The sequence below is a fragment of the Lutjanus erythropterus genome, chromosome 11, assembly GCF_056507025.1.
Source record: "Lutjanus erythropterus isolate fLutEry1 chromosome 11, fLutEry1.hap2, whole genome shotgun sequence".
In the NCBI taxonomy this organism is placed as follows: Eukaryota; Metazoa; Chordata; class Actinopteri; order Lutjaniformes; family Lutjanidae; genus Lutjanus; species Lutjanus erythropterus.
In genome coordinates this window covers 32,070,634-32,086,866 of record NC_139327.1, presented here as the reverse complement: position 1 = coordinate 32,086,866, position 16,233 = coordinate 32,070,634, and the positions used below count along the sequence as shown (strand labels likewise).

Below are 16,233 nucleotides of genomic sequence, written 5' to 3'. Positions count from 1 at the left end.
TGTTGTCTTCTCTCTCTGCTGTGCTGCTGCTCATCACTGTTCATATCACCAGATTTTACAGACATGTGCTGTTTAATGCTACGTTTCTGTCAATCATTCATTTACTATTAAATGTTTCAGTCCTTCCTGTTCTTGTTGTACAGTGTTGGCTAACATATGCACACATATTTTTGTTTAGTGTGAGGATAATAAACATATATATAAATAATGTCTGTCCGGACCTAGTAAGTATAAAAGAGTGGAGAAAACTACTTTGTAGTCCCATTTGTCTAGACTGGGTTGCACAGCTATTAATTTAATTTAAGGTTAGTTCTGTTGATGTAAACTGAATATGGAGATGCTTGCTTACCCAAATGAAAATAAATAAATATATATTAAAAAATAAATAAATTAGAATGCTGTCAGGACCTAGTAAGTCTAAAAGAGGAGGGAAGCCTACTAACTTTTGGTTGCTTGTAACTCACAAACAAAACATCAGTGTTGGGCAAGCTACTTTGGAAAATGTAGTGAGCTCAGCTACAAGTTATTCTACATTAAATGAAGCTTCACTACACTGGAGCTACCCATCAGAGAAATGTAGCAAGCTAAGCTACAATAAAATGACAAAAGTAGTTTAACTACATCAAAGCAATTTTTCTTTTTTCTTTTCAAATCAAAGCTATTTTTTTTAAAGTAAAAATAAAGTATCTGTCTGTCTGTGTTTAGTAGTATATTTATTAGCCCCCTTTTGTACTAGGAGCCATCTACACAAATATCTAAGTATTTAAATTGACCACAACAATTTGGTTTTGTAGAGAAGTTCGTAAAAAAAACAAAAACTGCACAAGTAATATTTCTGAGTAACGTACATCAACTTCTCCTGTCGTCTCATATTCCCCACCTCTTCCTGCCTAAATTCCCTTCACGCACATGCACACGCGCGCGCACACACACGCAGTTTTATTCTTTTGCTGCCAAAGGACATGTTGCTAGCTAGCGCCATGTTAGCTGTTGGTGTTTGCTGACTGAGTTGTGATGATTAGCTTAGCTAGCGATTGTTGTGTTAACTTCGGGAAATACCTGAATGTGTGTCCTTAAATTTGTGTTGGACGTCTTGGATGTTGACAGGAGCTTCCTTTTGGGGTTCCACAGTAAACACCGGAACGTGTAACTGTTCTGTGAGGACTCGATAAGTAACATGAACTTGTTAAGGTTTGGCCATGGAGATTCACGACACGTACACGTCTCTGCCCCCCTCCTCTGCCACTGTCTCCTCTTGCGCGCGCTCCACCTTACCCCGCTGCGACAATTCGCACACATTTTTTTTTACACAGTCTATGGCTGGCAGGTACGTGACGTCACATGAAAGAGACGCATTTAAGGTTTAGAAATGGCTGGGGAAATGTAACGTTAGCTATCGTGTTATTTGGTCACTAAAGTAGCTTCACTACTGAAAAACTATTTGATGAAGAAAACAGCGACGTTACGACCACGTTACTGAGAAATGTAGTTAAACTAGTAACGCCACTACTTGTAACGCCGCTACTGCCCAACACTGCAAAACATTATATTGTTTGCTAGGTAGGTAAAGCAGTTAACAGAAATGTTTGCTACATCGTTTGCTAGCTAGCTAAAAAAAAGTTAACAGACGTTTTGATATTTCTTAATTCTATAATTTAAAATGCTGAATCTGGGAAAACTGTTGGCTTGACCGTCTGTGAACCCTGCTACCTCCGCCAGAACTGATGGTTAACTGTACTGTATACCTCTTAGAAATCTAGTGTAAAGTTATGTTTTTTGTTTTACATTTATGATGATATTTAACAAAAAAAGTAAAAAAAAGTAGCTTAACAGTCTTATTAAAAAATAATAATAACTTTTGCATGTGAGTGCCCAAAAAGAGAGAAAACACACAGTAAACCATGTTTGAGTTGAATCTGACTGATAGCATTAGTTCTCATTTCTGTTTTTTTTTTTGTTTGTTTGTTTTTTTATATTAAGTTTATACACACATCAATGAGACCTTTTTATAAACCTGAAATGTAGGTTTTTGGCTGTTTAGCAAAGTAGGTTCTTTATATTATCAACCATGTTGCTCCTGAGTGCAGTCACCTGAGCAGGACACCAGGGGCGTGTCCAGACTGTTTTGGTTGGGGTGGCCCAATAGGACGGCATGACTCCAGTAAGCTTTTTGTTCCTTCATTGTCTTTATTAAAGAAACTGTTTCTGCTTTGCCTGTCTGCATTTTTACGTACACCATCTTGTTTTATTTTGACACACCATGACATCAAGTCAGAGTTTATTTGTATAGCCCAAAATCACGAATCACAATTTGCCTTAGGGGGCTTTACAATCTGTCCAGTGTGCGACACCCCCTGTCCTTTAAACCATCCAAACAGTAATGAAAAACTCCTCCAAAGAAAGATCTTAACAAGGAAAAAACGTGGAAGAAACTTAAGGGAGAGCAACAGAGGAGGGATCCCCCTCCCAGGATGGACAGACGCAGATTTGTTTGAGTGGCTTGTGCCCCCCCTGCCTCTAGAAACGCCCCTGCAGGACACCAACACTGTAAAGGTTAGTAGGTTGATTCTCACTGTGCCCAGTACAAATGATAATATATCACCTGTCAAATTGTGCAGCTTGAACTTTAGTAAAATGTTAAATAAGTTTTTTTTTTTTTTTTTGCTGTCAGGTGGAAATTGATGTCGTGCTACATGTCCTTTGTATACTTAATAAAATGTGTTAAAGGTTAATAAGATAACATCAAATAATATTAATCCTTCCTTCTTGACCGGTGTTTCTTGCCCCATATCCAGACGCTTCCTGTTTTTGCTAATAAATGTATTTGTCAAACAGAACTATAAAATAAAACCGTCCTTTTTTATTTTTCAGTTACATCCTCTCAGGTGCTCCGTATAGGCAGGGTTGAAGCTGGAAGGCTGTAATTAGGTGGATAGTTTTTCTTAATTACAGCATATTGCATCCTCTTGTTATTTGTGACAAAGGGGATTACAGCAGGCCTGTTAGCTGTGCGCATGCTCAGTTTCTTCCATCCCTCCTGCGACCCCCTCCTATCCGCGCGCAACCTCGTCTCACGGTTGAGCTGAGGACCACTGTCAAGTACCGAGACAGGAAATATAAGACTTCCGTTTCATACCTTCACAATAAAATGCATTGAGGAGTTTGTCAGTGTGTGCACAAAAATGACGTCTATAATAAACTGGTATCAACACACAAACTCAGCGACCAAATACTTTTTAAAATGATTTAATTTTATTTAAAAAGATTTTATGACTTTTTTTTCACAGTAATGATCTGCTTACTGTACATTATCCCACTTCTTACGTGGTTATGTAAAAAAAAAAAAAAAAAAAAATCAATAATTTGACAAAAATATACATTTTAAAATGGTTTTAGTTATTCAACGATTTTATTGGTCTTCCAGAGTCTATGATCAGAGTTGTATCCATAGCAACGGTCTGTTTTTCATAGCTACGGTCTGCTATACAGAAATAACCAGTGGTGGAATATTTTAGCAAAGTATTTACAAAGTATTCGTCTCAGAAACTACTCAGAGTATTATAAGATACAATGCGTGTTTTTTCTTTTCTTTTCTTTTTTTTTTTTGTCATTTTAAGTCAAATTTTAATTTTTCTTATTCAACAAGCAGCTCCACCAGACTAAGCAACATCAAAATATTATACGTATCGATGAATACATTTTTAATTGTTTCAGTTCTTTATGGCAGTTAATTAATTAATGATTGATCATTAACATCTTTACTCCAAATGTGCACACTGCAGCGTTTTGTTTTTCAGTTGCATGTTTTCATTGGCCTGTTTGTGATCAGATTATTATTATTGCACTTATATACAGTTACTGGCTACTAAAACATAGACGAAAGGTTTGGATATTAATTCAAATAGTATTCAGTACTCAACTATGGTTTCAAAACTAACTAAGTAGATCTATAAATCTTATAATGTATACTTAAATACGACAGACTTGAAAATCTAAATAAAAATACAAGTACCCCTAAAAAACTACTTAATTACAGTAATTTGAGTATCCCTGAAAGTAACAGATCTTAGAATGCTATTGACCAATCAGAATCGATTATTTAACAAAGCCACGTGTTTTTATTAAAAATGTTGATTATAGCCGCACTAAATATTGCAGAAAAAAAACTAATTTGTTAAAAACGCTCTAAATAAATGTGTTTATTTTGAAGGCAGGAGGTCAGAACTTCCTGTTTTGGTGCAGGTGCGGTGCAGCTTGCTGCTGTCGGGGTGAGGAGGAGGAGGAGGAGGAGGAGGAGGAGAGGAGCTCCGCCAGCGGACCAGGGAGAGAGAGCGTGGTGAGGAATCCCAGCAGCCCCAGGAGAGTGAGAGCCGGACCGGCTGGACCCCCGGAGGAGGACCCGAGAGAGAACCGCGTTGCCACGGGAGAGGCCTCAGTTCAGGTAACCGCCGCCGTGAAACAAACCGGTTCATACCGCCCGCCGGGCGGCCGGGCAGGTGCTGCGAGCCGCTGCCGGAGATGGAGACAGAGGCGGCGGTCTGCGAGCCGCACGAAGCCGCTTGTTGTGTCTCAGGAGAGCCGATATCCTGCTACTGACTTACCGTAGTCCTGTGATTTATACGGCCTCTGTCCGGGGCTGCTGATCCGATCACAGGAGGTGAGGGGTGGGGGTGAGAGGCGAAGGAATATTTATCAAACCACCGGGTTGGACCGGCGTGAAACGGGCTGCACGTTTTTTTTACTTTGCGCAAAAATAGCGGCATTTATCAGATATCACAGCTGCTGTTTACTGTTTGTTTGTCTGCAGCTGGCTGACATATGAAGAATGAATGGGCGTTAATGGGAAGTTTAAATATAACATTTCATTTTAATTTCATTTCATAATTATGATAAAACCACAGTTGCTTTAAATCCGTATGTGTGGCATATCTGAGAATCAGTGTTGCGTTCAGGAGCAAGCTAGTTTGGTGACATAAAACAAAATATCACCCTGACTAAAAACACCAATACTAGTGATCAATAATGCCCCCCCCTCTTCTAAGTTCAAAAGGGACTTATTTTGTGTCATGTTTTGGATGCTTTTACTGTGTCTGTCTGATGCTGTGGAGCCTGTTTCCCTCTGCATGAGGGGCAATAAATTAATAATTTCAGAAGTGTATTGTTCTGCAGAGCTCCAAGAGGGGAATGAATGCACATTAATAGTCTATGCCCATGTGTCAGCTCCTAGTTTAGGCTACTTGCCAGGTATAATGGTCTGAAAAGTGGAGTCTTGGGACTCTCACCAGGTCTTATATGGGTTTATACTGAGCCTAAAATCACTAGAACTTTAAACAGTGGCTTATTTAATGAAAGATTTGATTCTAACTCCTGCTATCTCCACATATGCACTGTGGAATGATATATAGTACATTATAACACTAAAATAAGAGCAATTATTGTCCTATATAGAGCTCTATTATCAAATAGAGGTCCAACAGTGGGTCAAAACTGATCAGCATTTCCATCCGTCAACCACAGTGCACTTAAGATAAAAAAAAAAAAAAAAGTCTCTGCCTAATATGTACCGTATCTGCATTGTTGTTCAATAGAGAGGAAAAAAAAACAATATCTCACATGACTGAACCACAAGAAAAATCAATGCAGTGCTGCTGTCACGATTAAATGTGACTCCAGTAATGAGTGTATAGGAACCTTCTATCTTATTGTAGCCTACAGAACCAGAGCTGCACAATGAATTAAAATATCATCAAACCCGCAGTGAAGGAAGCGTAAGAAGAAGCTGCATTTTTTGTGATAAAGGAAAAATATGTGAAAAAACAGTGTTATAATGAAGTACAGTAGTGCTGCAGAGATATCCTGGACTAGATGTTTAAGCACAGACCACAGTTGTTTTCAGTATAAAATGAAAATTCTGCTAAAAATTGTAGAGCTGCAACAAGTAATCGATCATGAATTGCTTGTAACATTAATTGCCAAGTATTTTGATGATCGATCAGTCAGTTTAAGTATCTTTTTAAGAAGAAAAAGTAAAATTTCTCTGATTTCAGCTTCTTAAATGTAAGTATTTTCTGGTTTCTTTACTCCTTTTTGGCAGTAATCTGAATATCTTTGAGTTGTGGACGAAACAAGACATTTGAGGACATTATCTTGGACGTTGGACAACACCGTTAGACATTTCACAATTTTCTGATGTTTTATAGACCAAACAACTGATTGATAAATCGAGAAAATAACTGACAGATTAATTGACAATGAAAATTATCATTAGTTGTGTTGTGGCTGTCATTTGCCACCACAGTTGTAGCCCTAATCCAAATTGCATAAGTTTAGGTTTTCTTGTGATAAAGAAAAAAGCATTTTAGTGAAGCACTGTAGTGCTGCAGAGACGTCCGTGCCTGCAAGTGTTGGTATCCAGATGTAAGAAAAATTGTTTGTTTGGTTCAGAACCCAAGAAATGCCACTAATTGTGAATCATATCCTAATGGCAATATCTGTCAAAATAATTACATTAGGATTCATTTCACCATGTCACGCACCCCTAAATAAAATGATTTGTAATTTGGTATTTAGTCAGCTCGTTGCTAATGAGATCTATTCTCCCTCACATAAATTAATCTGATCTCACAGGTGATAATGCCACTCAAATGCGTGTGAGATTGTGTGCTAACAGGAATGAAGTGCAACAGAGTGACAAATTGCAGAAGCTGCAAATTTGGGATAAAGAAAAAAATGTTTGACAAAAAAGCATTATAATGAAGTACTGTTGTGCTGCAGAGATATCCTGGCCCGCAGATGTTTATTACAGATCCCAACAAATGCCACACCAACACGATTTTAATAGTTTCTTTCAGATTAAAAAAAAAAGTTTTGATACAAAAACTAATTGACAATCATATCGCAATCGCAGTATCTGTCAAAAATAATCACAGTAGGATTATTTTTACCATGTCTTGCAGCCCTAAATAAAATGATTTATAATTTGGCATTAGGATGGCATTTTTGAGGAGATCCATTCTCCCTCACATAAACAAAAATCATAGCAGGTAATAATGCCATTCAAATGCATGTGAGATTGTGTGCTAACAGGAGTTAAGTGCAACTGAGAGGCAAGTGTAATGTCCAATTTGCAGAAGCTTTGATTTTTTTTTAAGTGAAAGTTCTGATGCAAAAATGATCACTCCCACTAATTGTGAATCGTATTGCAATTGCAATATTGTTAAAATAATCGCAATAGGATTCTTTTTACCAAAGCGTGCACCGCTAAATAAAAATTATTTATAATTTTGTATTTGGACCATGTGTTTGATTAGATCTGTTCCCCCTCACTTTAACAAATCTCAGTGATATTAATGCCATTCAGATGCGTGTGAGATGGTTTCCTCTCATGAATTGAAGTGAAGAAATGAAGCCTGGTGGACTTGTAAACAAAGGAAAGTGACTTTCAGTGCCAGTGTCGTATGTCAGGGCCGAGCCTACAGCAACTGGCAGCAGGAGAAGATACTGCAGAGAGGAGATCACGATGCTGGGAGGAGGATGGGAGGCTGGGATAGCCCTCCTCCTCCCTGATGCAGGAGGGGGGAGATGGATGAGGGATGGTCTGGCTCACCCCTCCCTCCCTCTCTCTTCCTCCCACTCTGTCTTTTCTCTATGTCTCTCTCTCCATGGTATACTGGTGCATTACTGCTCACTGTTCACTTCTGAGTGTAATCAGTCTGTCAGCAGAAGCAGACTCAATCAGTCACTCCCCCACCAACACCAACACCAACCCCTGAACACACTCCTCCCTGATCCATGACCACAACGGTGCCAGAATCTGCTGCTGCCTGCTGGGATCATTAACGAGGCGATGCTCAGTTTGGTGAACAGTTAAAATCTAATCACATTTTCCCTGACAACAAATCACTGTAATATTTGTTTGGCGACTCTAAGAGTAGACCTGATTCCTTTTATTCCTGGCATAGCCTCTAATATTCGTGTACTTTGTCTGAGCTCAGCGACAAGGCTTGCCCAGTTGCCAGGGGCAGGTATAATGCCACATGAGGCTTGTAAATCTAACAACTCACTTGCCAGATCGGGCAAGTGGCAATAAAGAATTAATGACATTATTTTTTCAAGAACTGATAATGGAAGTAGCTAAGGAGTGAGCCATCGTGCTTCCCTGTCGTCACTGTTGAGATTGCAGTTAATGAGTAGTAGGGCTGCATGATATGGTAAAAAAGACATATTGTAGTTATTTGACTGAAATTGTGATTGTGATATACAATACGATTAGTGGGAATTATCATTTTTGCATTAAAATTTTCATATATATGTTGTGGTCTGTACCAAACATGTCTTCTTTCATCTGCAGAGCAAGACTTTTAGGACAGGGAATCTGTGCAACACTATAGCACCTCATTATATTGCTTTTTTTGGATATTTTTTTTTCTTTTTCAAATTGCAATTTGGTTCTGGTTCTGAGATTTGGATATTGCACTTTGCCATATTGTGAGTAGGATAATGTTGTGATTAATTGTGCAGCCGTAATGAGTAGGGATGTCACAATTTCAATATTAATTTGAAGATCGATCGAAATGAGATTACGATATCAATAGTCAAACTGAAAGGTAGAATCTGTGATTCATCATTATTTTTTCTTTTCTCCACTCCCACCTACTTGCAGCATCTGACGCGTGTACGAAGAAACACACAACAACTTAGAAGACAACACACATTAGCTTACTGGCTGTTATATCACACTTGATATCATACAGACTATCTTTTCAAAGAAGTCAACATTCTCTGATTTCAGCTTCCTAAATGTGAACATTTTCTCGTTTCTTTACTCCGCTCTGACAGTACACTGAATATCTTTGAGTTGTGGACAAAACAAGACATTTGAGGATGTCATCTTGGGCTTTTCTGACATTTTATGGACCTAACAACTAATCGATTAGTTAACTTAACTGTTACAGGATAGACTTGAAAAAGAAGTGGAGCTCCACATGTTTTGACCTGTTTTTCATGTGACAAGATTGTGAGAGGATGAATTTATTGATTGATCGAGAAAACAATCATTAGTTGCTGCCCCACCAGTCACCTTCTGAAATCTACAGCATAACAAAATGTATTTTTATATTTCATTAATTTATACAATTCCATCTAAAACAACATGTTACTGGCTGAGATAACCATGCATACTGTGCATGTGCATGGACTAATGTAATTATACATGACTTTATTTTGATATAGCGGTGGACTCACTAATCATGTTTCAAAAAACGTGCAGCTGTTCACTGCGTTCTCTGGTGCGATTGCTCTTCAGCTCTCAGTTGACCGGGGTACACAGTACCACAACAACAAGGCTTGTTGAAGACGTTAACTGCTGAAAAATAAAACAACTTGTACAGGAGCAAGAAAAAATGACTTTGGGGAAGTATATTACTGACTCACTTATCTGATCAGGCAAGTGAAAAAGAGCCTATTAATGTTGAACTAGGGATGTAAGAATTTATTGATAGACTTGTGATATTATGTTTTGTGATACTGTTTTGATTCTCAGTAACACTTTATCGTCATATTGTGATTAGAGCTGCAACTAATGATTATTTTCTCAGTTAATCTATTAGTTGTTTGGTCTATAAAATGATTCAAGATTATGAAAAATGTTGATCAGTTTTTCTCAAAGTTTAACATATACATGTGTATATGTATATGTACCATATCTAGGGAGAAAGAGATGTAACTGCTGGTTATATCAGTTGTTTATCCTTTGTGAGCCTTTGTGAGTAAACGTTGACTCGTGCACTCATGCAGATCTCACTGTACATCAGTACTGAAACCCTCCAGAGAAACTCAGTAGCCTACAGTCAGTAGCAACAACATGGCAACATCATACCCAGAATAAAACAGTTAAAGTAACAGGCTCTCCCTGTGATGCCAGGGAGGGAGCGTGTGGAGGAAATTGTTGGATGTGTGTAGTGTAGGCCGATACACCATTATCCTCCGGTGATGCTGCCTCCGTCCATATAAGCAGAGCTGACTGTTTTTCTGGCCACTTGATTGGTCAGAAGGAAACACTCTGGTCCCATTCAGTGTAGTAACACGGGAGCTGTCCGTGGTGCTGCTCAGTCTGCTGTCTGTGGGTCTCAGATAAAAGCTGTCCACGGTGCTGCTGAAGTGGCTCAGTGTCAGCGGTGCTGGAAGGCCCCAGCTCTGCTTTAGCTGCATCAGATTAGCTGCCTCAGGTATGTTCAGCCAATCACGACCAGTGGCTGGTTTTACAGCAATGTTTTAGACTGGTCTGTAATCTTAGACCAGTCTTAATTTTACTCCTAGATTAGTCTGATGCAAGTTACACCATTTCAGAAAAATAAGTACTGGCTAATTTTAAGCCTAAAATGTTTGTCACTAGACTTGGGCAGTATACCAAATTGCAATGTCAATAATTAGGTATTTTTTAAAAATCATTCAGCTCTACCATCTGGAGAATAAAGTTACTGGACTAACTACTAAAAAAGAAGAAAAATGCTTCTGTTTAGGGTTATTTTGAATTCAGTCCTGATGATAAAGGGTGTTGTCAGAGTAGCATTTTGTCGCAAGTGTGTTACTAGCAAATATTAGACGCAAAGGTGCCAGTATAAAGAACTCACTACAGTATGTATAAAAATCTGATTTAAAGTTAACTTTTTTTACCTTAATTCATCATATCAGAGTCTTTCCTGTAATAGTTACTTTGATTGATGAATCTGTCATTTTCTGCACTAATTGATTAGTTGTTTGGTCCATAAAATATCAGAAAATATTGATCAGTTTTTCTCGAAGCCCAAGATGATGTCTTCAAATGTCTTGTTTTGCCCACAACTCCTGAAGACTGAACAAACCAGAAAATATTCACATTTAAGAAACTGAGATAAGAGAATTTTGACTTTTTTCTTTAAAAAAAATACTCTGACCTAATGGATTAAGTGAAAAAAGTAAACTTTAGCTTAGATTTTAAACATATGGTGATAAATTCTCTATACCACCACCTGTATGTCTGTAAAGCATTATACTTAAATTGTACAATGCTGCTGGTGTGAAGGGAGCTGAGCTGTTTTAATTTTGATTTGAAAAACTCCCCGCAACCTGCGGTTATGTCAAATTTCACATTCGGCTCCCTACTGATTACGGTCGGGGGTTTTTCCTTCACCTCTATTCACTTAAGTTTGTACGTCTACATGCCCCTGCTTGTTGCAGGCACACACACACACACACACACACCATCAGTGTCACATCACCATTGCAGCCTTTTGTTTTAGAAAGAACAGCGTGCTTGTTAGTCATACCTCAGTTTGGCAGTCATGTTTTTCATATTTCTGCCATTAAAACTCTGCGGTACTGTGGCACTTGTGTCAGGATCTTGCACAGACGATGCTATGCCAGTAGAGTGAGATGGATGTTGACATCTGCTGACTTGCAGTTACTCCTGCTCACTAACACCAGCATAGCAGAGCGAAGCAAGGGCAGTAATTTGCAGTCTGGACTGATGCTCATATTCAGCCATTTGTTCAGGTGTAATGTTCAATTGCAGTGAGATCATAGAGCGGTCTGGGACTGGGATTGGTTTGTTAGTACTGCTTTGGCTTTTCCGCCAAAGTCTCAAACTTCACAAGATTACAGCCTTGTAATACTGTTGAGTAAACAACCAGGGAAACACTGGAGGACAAGCTTTACACGCAGAAGAAATGAGGAGAGAGTAACCATTCTGAATTATTTGTTGTGCCAGATCAGCATGTTTAGGAATGGATACAGAAACCCGGTCTTAAACAGGCCTAAACTATAAAAGACCACAGTCTTGATAAGCTTTGATGTTTCCGGCTCTGCCTTCAGTATTGGGGAAACTAACAAAATATACAGTATTTCCTTACCATAGGCTAAAGGTTATCTGGTACTGTGTTACAAATTTGCAACAAGATTGAGGCATTTGTCTATGATGATGATGATGCATTTTTGGTATTCCCAGTCTAGAAAAGGAAGTTCTCTCTCTTGGAGCCTGTCCTATGTGCGAGGGGCGGGGCCATCTCTCTGTACATATGGACTCTCGTCTCAGTGACAATAGTGGAGACTGACAATCAGTTGACTGGTTTGAGTAATTTTTAAGAAAAAAAAAACAGTCTCAAATTTCTCTGAAAATTCTTTGTCTTAAATTTAAACATTTTTCTGGACATTTTATGGACCAAACCACTAATCAGTCAATCAATCAACAAAATGATCGACAGATTGATTGATAATGAAAACAACCTTCCGTTGACATTTTTGGATATATTTTTCAAGTGACAAGTTTGTGATGGGATCAATTAATTGATTAACTGAGAAAGCAATCAACAGATTAATCAGCAATGAAAATAATTGTTAGTTGCAGCCCTAAGTACTACCGTTAAAATCTTAAAGATGCACATCCTTAAACACACTGGAGTTCAAGTGTGGGTGTTGATTAATGTTGTGCAAGAAATGCTGCATCACACAGTATAATTATGTTCCCAGTGCTCCCATCTGTTGGAGGGGACGCTTTGTTTCTTTCTACTCTCTGTATCGATCATTAATTGATGATCAATGATCAGAACTTTTTTTTTCTGCTGTTGCCTCCAGCTCTTCACCTCTCCACACTGCAGGAGCTGTCATTCCTGAATCATGACTCGATTGTTTGTGGGGGACTGCATCATCTTTCACTCATGAATTCTTTAAACTGTCATTTCGTCCTCAGCAGTCGTTTTCCTCCTCTGCACATTTCTCCTCAGTGACACATTATTTTTCATGCTTTACACTTCACTTTAAACATAATCTCTCAAGGACAGTTAATACAGTGCTGTTGCTCTCTTTCAGCTGCTAAAATTTGAGATCGAATAACTCAGTATGATGTAAGATGGGAATGCCCTCTTGCCTGTCTTTGGTCTTTGTTTCCATTATCTCAGAAATGTCAGAAACAAACCGGCCTCTTTCAGCTACTTTATGACTAACAGGGTCCTTCCAATCTCTTGTGGTCTGTTGCAGTCCCATTCTTACTGTTAGTGTGGGCTGTTTTTATTGAGTTTCCACCTCATTCCTTTCAATACTTTGCCATCTGTTTTGCTTCGCCACTTGTAGGAGAGCTGAGGTCTTATATCATCACAGATCACGTTTTCCTAAGCATCTGTCTGCAGTCCAACTATTTTTTCCACACTAAAGCAGCTGTTTTGTGCCTTCGCTCTCTACGATGTTTGCTCCAGGAAGATTAATGTCATCAAACTGATGTCAGATATCATTGAATGTTATGTGAATTTTTGGCCCTCTTCCTCTCAGTTTGTGCAGAAACGACCACAGCTCAGAGAAGCTGACAGTTTTGACACATATGCATGAATTTGAAAAATGAGCATTTAACTGGACTGGTGTCAGACAGTGGTTGTTAAGTCTGGTATGCAATTGAAAAATGAAGCGATGGATGATAAGATTTCTTTAATGATTCAACAGGCAAACTCTCAACTTTTTCAGGACGTCTGTACATCACACAGCAGAAGACGTTAAGCATGGATAACTTTCATTTAGAGCGCATGACATCCCAAGATGCTCCACAATTTGTAAGATGTGTACACAATTTGAAAACAATTATTTCTAAATGAATTAATCATAACAGGAACAACAGTGCAGAACAGGAGAACTAAGTCAGAGATTCAATAGATACAGAAAAATGCCTGCAGCAGAGACAGTTAAACAGAAAATTAATAAACAAGATGAATGGGTATGAAGAAGGGATGTTATTAATGATGCTGAATCATTAATTGACGGACTGTAATTATGAATTCAATCCTTTAAAATTATACAGTATTAAGCAACAACACTATTTCTCTGGAGCTCCCATATATTAGTTTTTATACCACAAAAGAGTGCACTTCACCTTTGCAGTTCAGAAAAAATACTGGTGGAACAAAGGAAGAAGAAATGGTCAGTGGGAAATGGAGTGGCAAGATGAACTAGTGAAAATGAAGTCCAGCATGGGAGCATTACACTGTATAAAATAAGATAAATAAAATGTTTTATGATTGTTACACTGTTAAAGAGGACAATGGTTAACTTAATATATTGCAACACTTCTTATAATACAGCTCCAGTACAATGTGAGTATTGTACAGGGTTGAGAAGGGTACTTTTAAAATGTATTCTGATACATTTTACACCCGAATTAAACCTGAATTACACCTGAATTACCTGCTAAAAATTGTAGTTAGTAACCGAATCTAAGTATAACAATATTAAAGTAATGTAACTTGATTAGTTTCCATTACTTCTGGATCACCTCCAATGTTAGCGGCTGGTCTGTGTGGCTAAAGTTAACAGTTAGTCCTTGTAGCTAATGTTAGCAGTTGGTCTATGTAGCTAATGTTAACGGGGTCTGTTTGGCTAAAATTAGCAGTTGGTCTGTGTAGCTAATGCTAGCAGTTGTTCTGTTTAGCTAAAGTTAGCAGTTGGTTTGTGTAGAGGCTGTTTAGCAGACAGTGAAGGAGCGATGAATATGGCATGTGGTAAGATCCTTACTGAGTCCTTAAATGTGAATATTTTGCAGTTTGGTGGACAAAACAAGACGTTTGAAGACAACATCTATGGCTTTTTTGAAACACTGATCAACATTTTTAACCATTTACTGACATTGTATAGGCAAACAACTATTAATCGGTTAATCATGAAAATAATCGACCAATTGATCACCTATGAAAATAATTGTTAGTTGCAGCCCTAGTTTATACATTAAATAACAATCTAAACCTTAAAGATAAAAATTCAATTGTATTTTCTTCACACAAGTGAATGAAATGCCAAGATATAGCCACATAAACAGTATATATATATTTTTAAGATTCTTACAACTTGTAAAATCAACAAGATCTTACAAACCCCTCTGAAGCTTTGGACATCCCCTAGTGGGATGTCTTTCTAGTCTGGCTGCAACTCATGATAATCATCATATTCAATTAATCGGTTGATTATTTTCTTGATTAATCGATTAATAGCTGTTTGCCCATAAAATGTCAGAAAATGGTGAAAAATGTTGATCATTGTTTCCCAAAGCCCAAAATGGCATCCTCAAAAGTCTTGTTTTGCCCACAACTTAAAGATGAAGAAAATATTCACGTTTGAGAAGCTGAAGTTTATTAAAAAATGCTTCAAAATGATTAATCGATTATTAGAATAGTTGGCGATTAATTTAATTGTTGATTAATGATCTATTAATCGTTGCAGCTCTAGTATTTACTGTGTTTATCATAAAGTGATTCAGCTTTACTTCAGAGCGGTGCTTGTTGTTGTACTTACCACAGCAGTGAAGGCTTCCAGCGCAGCAGCTTCTCAGGATTCGCTCTCTGCAGGTGATTCTGTTGGCCGTCCGCAGAGGCCAGATGACAGCATGGTTTTCCCCATCGCAGTCACGAGCCAAGACACCAGGCCATCTGTCAGATTTAGCTTCCAACTGCGACCTCCTCGCTCCCCGAGGAACTTACTTTATCACTCACTCACGAGTCAGCGTGCTTGTTAATGCCTCTAAATTGAAGTTTGTGTAAATTTTCTTTAATTCAGGTCAAAGGCTGCAGAATCAAGGTAACCACACAGACCAGGTGATATTTGAGGGCGTGCATGTTCTCCACCAGTTTGTTGGGGGGTTTTAAGGGGGTCCTCTTATAAGTAAGATTCTTTTTTACAAAATTGATCAATCAATTGATTAATGAATGCCTTAATTTGTTTAATGTATAAAATTACCACATTTAAGCTGATACTGGAATTTATCTGTAGCGAATCCTGTAGCCAGTTTCACAGCCTGTTTGGATTCAACATATCACGCAAGTCTGCTGAAAGAACTGGATCTCTCTGAATGTCAGGAAAAGTTAGTTCTTAAAGCCATCAGGTTAATGATGTTTGAAAGGTGCAGTCTTCAGATTTCAAGTCCCTCCTGTCCTTCCGATTTGGCGTCCGTCCATTTTCTGTTCACTTCTTTTTCCCCCAGATATTAGATGTCATTGAGCACCGCTGGAAGGTGAACAGGTCGAGGCGGCCCAATTAAGAAATTCTTGATTTGATATGCGCAGCTAATGTGGCATCAAGAGATGGAAACTGGATTTGGTTTCATTACTTCGTTGTCCTTTAGTGTGCAGGCTGGAGTGGATGATGAATTTTAGATTGTGCTGTTTTATCACGGATAATATGCACTAAATGTTAATGTTTTTATTCTGTTTTCATGATGTTGTTGCC

The 16,233-nt window shown here is 38.3% G+C and overlaps 1 protein-coding gene across 1 annotated transcript in view; it reads left to right on the top strand.

Moving 5' to 3' along the window:
* Positions 1 to 4,254: 4,254 nt before the first annotated feature.
* capn5b (calpain 5b) overlaps positions 4,255 to 16,233 on the top strand; it is a 68,958-nt gene continuing 56,979 nt past the window's right edge. Inside the window, exon 1 of the mRNA XM_084729986.1 lies at positions 4,255 to 4,441. The gene's annotated coding sequence lies outside the window, so the exon portion shown is untranslated. The remainder of the gene's footprint in view (positions 4,442 to 16,233) is intronic.